The 10944-nt window shown below is 43.2% G+C and overlaps 4 non-coding genes across 4 annotated transcripts; all 4 read right to left on the bottom strand.

Annotated features, from left to right (window-relative positions):
• Window positions 1-10096: 10096 nt before the first annotated feature.
• On the bottom strand, window positions 10097-10169 carry LOC123400580. The gene has a single exon (XR_006610804.1). It is a non-coding gene; the product is annotated as a small nucleolar RNA Z267 (small nucleolar RNA).
• Window positions 10170-10259: 90 nt separating this feature from the next.
• Window positions 10260-10337, bottom strand: LOC123400743. The gene has a single exon (XR_006610953.1). It is a non-coding gene; the product is annotated as a small nucleolar RNA snoR122 (small nucleolar RNA).
• A 57-nt stretch (window positions 10338-10394) lies between these two features.
• Window positions 10395-10484, bottom strand: LOC123400582. Its single transcript, XR_006610806.1, has one exon. It is a non-coding gene; the product is annotated as a small nucleolar RNA R44/J54/Z268 family (small nucleolar RNA).
• Window positions 10485-10627: 143 nt separating this feature from the next.
• On the bottom strand, window positions 10628-10717 carry LOC123400583. Its single transcript, XR_006610807.1, has one exon. It is a non-coding gene; the product is annotated as a small nucleolar RNA R44/J54/Z268 family (small nucleolar RNA).
• Window positions 10718-10944: the final 227 nt, after the last annotated feature.

The following is a 10944-nucleotide window of genomic DNA, read 5'->3' as shown; positions in this document are numbered from 1 at the left end:
TACGGGTTCGGGAACCATGCAGACATGACCGAGACACCTCTCCGGTCAATAACCAACAACGGGGTCTGGGTATCCATGTTGGCTCCCACATGTTCCATGATGATCTCATCGGATGAACCACGATGTCGGGGATTCAATCAATCTCGTATGTAATTCCCTTTGTCTACTGATATGATACTTGCGCGAGATTCGATCGTATACCTTATTCAATCTCGTTACCGGCAAGTCTCTTTACTCGTTCTGTAATACATCATCCCGCGACTAACTCCTTAGTCACATTGAGATCATTATGATGATGGATTACAGAGTGGGCCCAGATATACCTCTTCGTCACACGGGGTGACAAATCCGAGTCTCGATTCGTACCAACCCAACACATACTTTCGGAGATACCTGTAGTGCACCTTTATAATCACCCAGTTACGTTGTGACGTTTGATACACCCAAAGCACTCCTACGGTCTCCGGGAGTTGCATAATCTCATGGTCTAAGGAAATGATACTTGACATTAGAAAAGCTTTAGCAGACAAACTACACAATATTGTGCTATGCTTAGGATTGGGTCTTGTCTATCACATCATTCTCCTAATGATGTGATTCCGTTATCAATGACATCCAATGTCCATGATCAGGAAACCATGACCATCTATTGATCAACGAGCTAGCCAACTAGAGGCTCACTAGGGACACAGTGTGGTCTATGTATTCACACATGTATTACGGTTTCCGGTTAATACAATTATAGCATGAATAATAGACGATTATCATGAACTAGGAAATATAATAATAACCACTTTATTATTGCCTATAGGGCATATTTCCAACAGAAATATGGGGGCAGCACAGCTAATGTACCCGAGGTTCCCGCATAAATACCTATGAAATCTATGTGAGATTAAATTCATCTCCATCCCGCGACCTATCAACGGAGGATGTTGTTGCTAAAGAGGTCGAATTAATCTGTGCCATCAATGGCGGCGGGACGAACCCTAAGAACTCCGGTGAGCTAGGGAGGGTAACCTAAACCAGATCTACAACGGGAAATAAAACCTTACCTGATGGCACAGATGGGGGCGGAGGAGGTTGTGACTCGAAGCAGAAGATGTGCGGCGACAAAACCCTCGTACCGGAGTGCTCGTCGATGGGGGCGCAGCGGCGGCGCGTCGCGGACTCGAAGCTCGAGGTAGAAGTCGAAGAGAGGCTCGGGTAAAAGTAAAAGGAGATCCCCCTATCGTTATTTAAAGGCTAAGAGGGAAATGGAAACGGCGGGCGCGAGAATCTAGGAGACACTGTAAATCTTAGAATTAATGGCGCCTCGATTGTTGGGCTAAACAGATAGACCAAAGAAGCCGTTGGAATGACATCATGAAGATTCCTAAAATTTTGGAATAGCTTATGTCATTAATTTCCGCAGCGGAAAATCAGGAGAAGTTTATAAGCCGGAAATGTATCCGTTGAAGACAAGTTGGGATTGTGTTTGAGCCACCAAGAATGTGAGAGGTTTATTGGCGCGAACAAGTTCAAGTCAATCTGGGGCCTAATGTTGGGGGATATTATCCTGCCATGAGACCCGCCTTAGGGGTCCGGATTAAGACGATGGCGGCTCAACATTTCATACTCAAGAAGGGCCCTGAGTTAAGAAGCAGAAGGCACGAGGCGTTTACAACAAGAGCCAGCTATGTCCCAAGACAAGAAGAGGGTGAATCACGGCCCATGCAGGAGAAGGGTCGCTAGGAGTTTCCTTGCTTAAGGGGCAAGGCGAGTTAGAGACATATCGGGTCACGAATCGTAGCGAGACCCGGACTCTTGTAAAACCTAGAGCCTTGACTTGTATATAAAGGCGAGTCTCTACGGCTGGGAGAATTAAGTTAACATCGATCGAGAGCTAGGTCACGTGAATACGCACCCCTTGTAATCGATTTCCACAGCAATATACACATAGCAGGGCGTAGGCTTTTACCTTAATCTGAGGGACCGAACCTCGGTAAACTCGTCTCCCATTCCCAATCAACCCCTTTGATATGCCACATAGTTGCGATGGCTTCACCACTAAGTCCTTTCATGAGGACATCAGCCGTGACAAAACCACGACACTCTTCGTGCTGCCACGCTTGGGATTTGTCCTACGCTCCTGAGCAGCCGAGCTGCTACCTCCTGAGATCAAAAACATATCTAGATGAAAGCATGAGAGAACACCGATGAGAACACGACAGCAAGACACAACGATGGTCGAGAAAGAAATAATGAAAAATAAGAAAAGGAGGGAAAAGGACAGCCGAGGGCGGTAGTACCGTTGACAGGGGCGGTACTACCACTAATGAGTTGTAGTACCGCTCGGACGAGTCGTAGTACCGCTTAGGACTGGAACCGTGGGATGAAAACCACCATAGATCAGATCCGGTACTACTTGGGGTGCCTTGACCACAAAATTTCTAAAATATCAACATATCTAAACTCAAGCTATCATCCACACCCCTCACATGTGATAACCCACAAGTGTAGGGGATCGCAACATTTTTCGCGGGTAAGATAACCCAATTTATTGATTCAACACAAGGGAAGCCAAAGAATATTTATAAGCTTTAGCAGTTGAGTTGTCAATTCAACTGCACGTGAAATATACTTGCTTGGAAACGAAATATTAGTAGCAATGGTGATATGGAGATGATGGTGGCAATGGAAATAATAGTGGCAAAGCAACGAAAGTAAAGCAACTTGTGACCAGCAGGATTAAAATGTTGTAGGCTAAGGAGATGGATGGTTGGTCATGGATGAGAGATATCATGTATTTAACTTGGGGCAAGGCGCATAGAAAAGTAATGATCATCTAGGCATGTATCCCGCGGTAGTCGTGCGTGCTTGCAATAAGAACTTGCACAACATCTTTTGTCCTACCATCCCGCTATCAACGGGGCCAAAAGGAACTTATGGACATTAAGGTGCTCATGTCAAAGAGCACCGGAACAAAGCATTAACAATCAATGGATACATGGAATCCTCAAACTATAGTCTATCCCCTTTGGTGTCCCAAGCTTTCACCATTGGAATCGCCGGTTCCGGACTACAATAGGTGCATACTACTCATAGAGAGGATCTAGAACACAAATATATTCATGAAAACATAAGGTATTCAGATCTGAAATCATGGCACTCGGGCCCAAAGTGACAAGCATTAAGAGTAGCAAGTAGTAGCAAAGATGATAAACACCATAGTAGATGATAGGCAACAGGCCCGAACAATCCGGCAAACTATTACATGATCTAACCCATCCAATCTCTCCCATCCCATTCACCTACAACAGGGAATTACTCACACATGATGGGAGAAGCAATGGAAAGATGATGGAGTGGTGATGGTGATGACGATGGCGACGATTTCCCCTCTCGTGAGGCCAAAACAGCCTCCAGATTAGCTCTCCCGAAGAAGAACCGAGTGTGGCGGCGGATCCGCGTCGGGAACTTGCAAAATGACTTCTCTTCTGGGATTTCTCCATCACGGGTAAAAATAGGAGCCAAAGTAGGGCACCAGAGGGGGTGGGCCCCACCCAGGCGGCCTCCTGGCGCGGCCAGGGCAGGTCGTCTCGGGGCCGTGTGGCTCCCCTCTGACCCATCTTCTGGCCCATGGTTCCTCCCGGTGCGTGGATTTTCTCTATTTTTATGGGAATTTTCCAGGACGTCTAAATATCCATTTTCCTGCGCACAAGAAAACCATACAAACAGCTTTGCTGAAAATAGCGTTAGTCCGGGTTAGTTTCATTGAAATCATGCAAGAATGAGACCAAAACATTAGCAAAAGTGTTTGGAAAAGTCGATACGTTTGAGACGTATCAACATGCCAAAAATCAGAACCAAAAAGACCTAGATACATCACATATTGTCCAAGACCTAGATCTCAAAATAGAGACCAAAGGAGGAGAAGAACGAGGACAATATCGGTATCCATGGCAAGAGGAGAGGGTGGAGAACGATCCCTCCGGCTGAAATCGCGAATGGGTGGCCGAAAACGGAGATCGGGGATGGCCACCGGAGCCTAAGGATCACCTGGAGAGAGACACCCATGAGGAGGAGTGGGGATGAATGGGAATGGGGAGAAAAAACTGCCCCTGCCTGGCCCCATAACCCCCCCCCCTGTGGGAGACTCGAAGCAGTAGTACCGCTGCTTCTTGCGGTACTACCTCTTATCATTGTTAGTACCACTGGAGCAGCGGTAGTACAACTCCAGAAGACCCCAAAAACGTCCAAAATATCAAACTTTTGATGAAGAAAAATATAGATGGCCATGCCAACTAGGTGAGTTCACTCCAAAATGAAAAGAAACATAGAGAGAGAATAACTTGCAGTGAAAGAGGGAAACATGAGAAGTTCCCATGAGACAAATGCCATAAGGAATGGGGGCGATGGTCGAAGCCACCTATCTTTGAGTTGGTAGGTATGGCACTGGAAGATTTTAACCTTGGGCCCAAGACCATAACTCGTCGTTGAAGCACAAGTGTCATCAAAGATGACTAAAGTGAACGACTGAATCGTTTTATGCATAATAGCGGGAGGGAGAGTTCATTGAGAGAACAGCACTCCCCCTAAATCCAAGCCTACACCTAAACAAGATAAAATGATCAGAGTGGTAGGGTGTGCCTAGTTTCAATCCACATTTCTCAAATCAATGATATTTATCTCATGACATAACTCGCGAAATCTTGCTTCATTCAATGGATTTGTGAAGATATCAGCTAGTTGTTCATTAGTGTTGAGGTAAATGAGATCAATCTCCCCACGCTTGATATGCTCCCGGATGAAGTGGTGACAAATACTGATGTGCTTCATCTTGCAATGTTGAACCGAGTTGTTGGAGATAGAGATGGCACAAATATTATCACAGTAAAGAGGCAATTTGTCACAAGTCACACTGTAATCCTTTAAAGTTTGCCCCATCCATAGAAACTGAGCAGCACAACTTGCAGCAGCTACATTTTCAACCTCGATGGATGAGAGAGAAACACAATTTTATTTCTTGGAAGACCAACTTACCAGAGAGCAGCCAAGGAATTGGCAACCTCCAAAAGTTGTCTTCCTATCCACACAGTCTCCCGCCCAATCCGAATCTAAATATCCTGTGAGATCAAATGAAGCTCCTTTGGGATACCATAAGCCAAAGTTTGGGGTATGAGCCAAATATCGAAATATCCGCTTGACCACCACATAGTGCCTTTCCTTAGGTGCGGATTCAAAGCATGCACAAATTCTCACACTCAACATAATATCTGGTCTAGATGTACAAAGGTAAAGCAGAGATCCGATCATAGAGCGATATACCTTTTGATTGGGATCAAGGTCAAGATGGTAGTTGAGAGGCATGGGAGTGTTGGCCTTGGCTGGTTTGAGATCATCCATCTTCAACCTTTTGAGCATGTCTTGAGTGTATTTTGCTTGATTGGTGAAGGTTCCTTGACTCCGTTCCTTGACTTCGAATCCAAGGAAAAACTTCAACTCTCCTATCATAGACATCTCAAACTTTTTAGTCATTAGTGCAGCAAATTCTTCACTAAAATCTTCACTAGGAGAACCAAAGATAATATCATCTACATATAGTTGGCATATGAACAAGTTCCCCTTGACCTTCTTAGTAAAAAGAGTGGGGTCAATTTTCCCAACTTCAAATCCACGGTCATGTAATATCTTGGTAAGGTGCTCATACCACGCGCGTGGGGCTTGTTTAAGGTCATAGAGTGCCTTATCGAGAACATACACATGATTAGGGAACTTGGGGTCCTCGAACCCCGGGGGTTGCTTGACATAAACCAACTCCTTAAGGGGACCATTAAGAAATGCACTCTTCACATCCATTTGGTATAATTCAAAGTTATGATGAGCTGCAAATGCAAGTAGCATGTGAATAGATTCAAGGCGAGCGACAGGAGCAAAGGTTTCACCGTAGTCGATACCCTCCAATTGGGAGTTGCCTTGTCAATCTTGCCTTGTTCTGAGTGACGACACCGTTTGCATCTTGCTTGTTCTTAAAGATCCACTTTAACCCAATGACATTGTGGTTCTCCTTTGGTCTTGGCACTAGACTCCACACTTTGTTGTGCTCGAAGTTATTGAGTTCTTCATGCATGGCTTCAACCCAATCCATGTCTTCAAGAACCTCTTGTACCTTTAGTGGTTCAATGCAAGAAACAAAAGCACGATGGGCACTAAAGTTTGATAATTGACGAGGTGTGGTAACCGCTCTCTGTAAGCCGCCGTAGACATTCTCCAGCTCATGAGGAAGATTTTGAGTGTTTTGGCACTCTTGGCAACGCATATTTCTTGAATCTCCTCATGAATGAGCTGAGAAGCTTGTTTGAGACTTTTACTGCCTTTTTGAGTTTGCCCTTGATCTTGATCTTGATTTTGTTCTTGCACTTGCTCTTGATCTTGAACCTGGTCTTGATCTCGAGCTTGCTCTTGATCTCGAGCATCCTCAGAGAGGTGAGTAGAATCAAGGACAACATTTGGTGCAGGACCATCTTGAGGTTGATCTTCGCCTTGATCGGGATCATAGGGATGAGGGCCTTCAAAGCGTTCTTTGAAAGTGTGTGGGTCTTGCGTCGGGGATGGTTCCACGTGAGTGGAACATTGTCCTTCTCCTTCATCCACAAGGGGTTCCTCAACAGGCAGGAAGTATCCCACGCCCATTCTTCTTATGGCTTTGGGGAGGCATTTCATCACCTACATCACAAAGACCACTTTGCTCCACTTGGGAGCCATTATTCTCGTCAAACTCCATGTTACACGTCTCCTCAATGAGTCCTGAGGACTTGTTAAGGACACGGTAAGCGCGAGAGTTTGTAGAAAAAACAACAAATATGCCCTCTTGAGCTCTAGGTTCAAACTTAGACAAACGAGCACCTTTCTCAAGAAGGAAACACTTACATCCAAACACCCGAAAATACTTGAGGTTGGGCTTGTTGCCGGTAAGAATTTCATATGGAGTCTTGTTCAAGCCTTTGCAAAGGTAGAGCCGGTTGTATGCATGACATGCGGTGTTGATGGCTTCAACCCAAAAGTTATATGGAGATTTAAAATCTGTCATCATGGTTCTTGCCGCATCCATCAACGTTCAGTTCGTCCTTTCCGCCACACCATTTTGTTGAGGAGTGTAAGGAGCACAGTATTGATGCTTGATTCCTTCATCACTCACAAATTCATTTAGGGTGTCGTTCTTGAACTCGATGCCATTGTGACTTCTGATCATCAATATCTTTACATTATGTTGACGTTGAGCTTCGTTAGCAAAGTCGATGACGGTTTGTTGAGTCTCACTCTTTCTCTTGAAAAAGTATACCCACGTATATCTTGAGTAATCATCCACTATCACCAAGCAATATTTCTTCCCCTGAGACTATCATAATATGGAGGACCAAAGAGATCCATGTGAAGGAGTTCATAGGTCCTTTTCGTGTAGATGATAGTTGTGGGGCGGTGAGTTATCTCATGAATCTTTCCTTCAATACATGCAGTGCAAGCACAATGCCTGGAGAAACTCACATTGGTTAGTCCAAGAAAGTCATCCCCTTTGAGGAGACTTTACAAAGATCTCATATTGACATGGGCTAGCCCGCGATGCCAAAACCATCCCATATCAACTTTAGCCATTAAGCAATTTGCGGTCTCAGTGGGTCTCTTCAAAAAGTTAACCACATAGAGACCGTCCTCGACATGCCCAACAAAGGCTACTTTAAGATTCTTGCTCCACAAAAGGGCCACATAATCTACGTATGACACGCAGACAAGCATAACCTTTTCAATGGTAAGTCCCGGAGAAATTACCACCTTGTTGAGACCCAATACCTTTAAAATTGCATCATCGCCAAAGAAGACTTGGATGGCAATGAATGTGTCGGGATGAACGTCCACCACCAAGTCCTTGCTTACGGTCATATGATTTGTTGCTCCAAGTACCCATTTTTTAATGGGTCCTCTTATGTTAGCAACAAGGTTCTTAGGAACCCAAATGAACCATGCAATGTACTCATCATAAGGGCCAACAAACTAAAGTGGTCGGTTGTGTTGGGTAGAGGGGTATTGCCCTTTGTGGCATTACCACCCTTAGCTTCGTCCTTTTTATTTCCATGAGTAGTACCCTCCCTTGTTTGTTTCCATAAGCCGGCGGTTTGCTTGGTCTTCTTCTTGTTGTTCTTCTTCTTGAACTTGGGTGCAAACCCAACTCCTTTCTTTGCAACTGCATGGCTTGGTACATTGATTTGCTGTACAAGCACAGTACTTCATCTCATAAATTACAAAGAAATGAATGTATTTAAACATACTTCAATTCTATACATACATCTAATTCTTTTCATTTTGGCAACAACTAATTCCAGACAAAAAGAGCACATTTTTATTCCAAACGAAGAGGGCACATTTTTTATTGCCTTTACATAGAAATGAATGTATTTAAACATATTTTAATTCTACATGCAACCAATTCTTCTCATTTTGGCAATAACTAATTCCAGACCAAACGAGAGTACATTTTTTATTGCCTTTTCTGATAGTAATTGAGGCGTAGCTTCGCCCCACGAAGGCAATGCATATGACAGGCAGACCCATATTGTAAGTAACAATAGAAATCAATCTCAACTGGGATCAAGCATATCTATTGCAACAAACAACGTTTTACTCATACACGGTTTGGATTACCAGAATCTGTAAATAAACTTCAGGGATTCAGAGGTGAGGGTTCATTTGTATCGGATTTTACAATCTTTATTTCAGACTTCACTCCCAACCGTAGCACTAACGCCCCCAATGTCAAACCCAACAACAATGACGAACCCTCCACCACCAACCATAAGATTTTGTAGCTATCTACCTTTGGGACATGATCTTCATGTTTTTAATCTTCCAAAGATTCTCTTGCCATTGCATCCATGCCACCAAATTCATCATAATGAACCAATCCTCCTCGTCCTCTCGTCAATACTTTTTTGCTGCTTAGGGCAATTTTGCGCTTCTCAAAGGCACGCCTCTTCTCCAATTCTCCCCTTGTAGAACCTCTTTTCTTCTCAGCCATGACCACTTTTGCATCCCAATGCTTGGATAGCATATCATCTTCACCATCTTACCAATTTGATTCCTCAAAGTGATTTATTCACCATCTTACCAATTTGATACCCCAAAGGAAACAAAGGAATTTTATACCTCACGATTGTCCCATCAAACAAAAGGAGCAATCCAGGGTGAATTTAGCGTAATAGTAATAGTTTCAAAACTAATAATAACCCTTGCATTTTTGCCACTCACCCTGGATTGCTCCTTGAAAATGTACTCCCTCCGTTCACTTTTATATTTCAAACACAATGCAAAATAGATGAATTTGAGTACAATGTTTGCTTCTTTCTATTTTGTTTCTTATCAACAGGCCTTATAAAAGTGAACAGAGGATGTAGCATGTTTGCATCTCTTTATTTTGTTTCTTACCAATAATCAGACAACAAAACAGAACACAAGTATATGACAATACTTCCTACATTCCTAAGATATACATACAGTCTTTTTAGATATTTCACTAAGATATACATACAGTTATTACACACAAAGTTGTCAATATCTTTGAATATATTGTAACTATTCGCAGCATGTCTTAAACCTAAGAGGTATTACGACTGCACACACTACCTCTGTGATGGGTTTGCTCCTCTAAAATGAATGATGTTTGCTTATTTCTAGTTTGTTTATTACAAATTAGTTGGCCAACGGAGCAGAGCACGAGAATAGCATCAGGAACATTGCATTGTTACTAATAGTTTCAACCTGAAGAGATGTTTGCACCTCTGAAATGTGTTTGCTTATTTCTATTTTTTTGTATGTTTATTTAGATCTCATCCTTTGTCAGGATAGAAGACAAACATTTCTTCGAGCGTAACCTAATTACTGAAGTTGCAAACATTTGAAGAACTTAGTTGAAACCCTGATATCTGTAGAGTTTAGGGAGCCTAGTGGCATACAATTTCAGTATTTAACAGACCACATTTCACAATTTATGTGAATTAAGTACAGATCAGATTCAAAACATTAAAAACGTAAAACAGACGAGTGCTAAACGTTGGATTGGATGCAAATGCCTCAGCTTGTATGTTTATTTCATAGCGTAAGCTGCAAAGTATATTTAACACCATCACCGGCAGTTTGCTCCAACCAACGAACAAACCCAAGTTCGAAACCCCAAACAGATCCAAGTGAGCATTCGAAACAGAATTTATAATCAGATAACAATAAGCTGCCTCAGTGGTAGTGACAATGTGTTTGATCGTCATGGAACAATCCGATAATACGTGCATTTTTATGCATCATCGGCAGCCAATCAAATCCTATAAGAAAAACAAAAACAAAATTCGAATAGACTTGGGAAAGCAGAAACATCAGAGAGATTCCCATTATAGACTTGGTCTATCATACCCATTAGATGGTTCTGATGTCCCTGTCTGATTGTCATCACCTGCTTCCATGGATTCCCATCCAAGATCTGAATTGCCTAAAGACAGCCAACGAACGACAAAGCGGATTGCAAATAACACGAGCAAAACCAAAAATAGGCAGATCTGAAAATAGTTGACTCGAAAACGTAGCAATCTGAATTGAGAAATCGAAAACATCAGAGAGATTCCCATTATAGACGTAGTCTGTCATAACCCTGAAAGGGTTCTGATGTCCCTGTCTTGCTATCATCACTTGCTTCCATGGATCCTCAACCAAGAACTGAAAGCTACTCAAACCGCCAGGAAGAAAGAGGAAACTAGCTGAAAGAGAAGATTTGGACGAAGCAATAGGGAGGGGAAACGAATCGAAAACTCGAGATCGAGAGACAAACCGAAGGCGGCGGGCGGTGGGGGCTTGGCGATGCTTCTTGATCCCTACGGCTTGCGTATATATAGGTGCCGTGGAACATCTAGGGTTTTCGAACGT

This window comes from Hordeum vulgare, chromosome 5H, assembly GCF_904849725.1.
Source record: "Hordeum vulgare subsp. vulgare chromosome 5H, MorexV3_pseudomolecules_assembly, whole genome shotgun sequence".
In the NCBI taxonomy this organism is placed as follows: domain Eukaryota; kingdom Viridiplantae; phylum Streptophyta; class Magnoliopsida; order Poales; family Poaceae; genus Hordeum; species Hordeum vulgare.
This window is presented reverse-complemented; position numbering and strand designations above follow the sequence as displayed.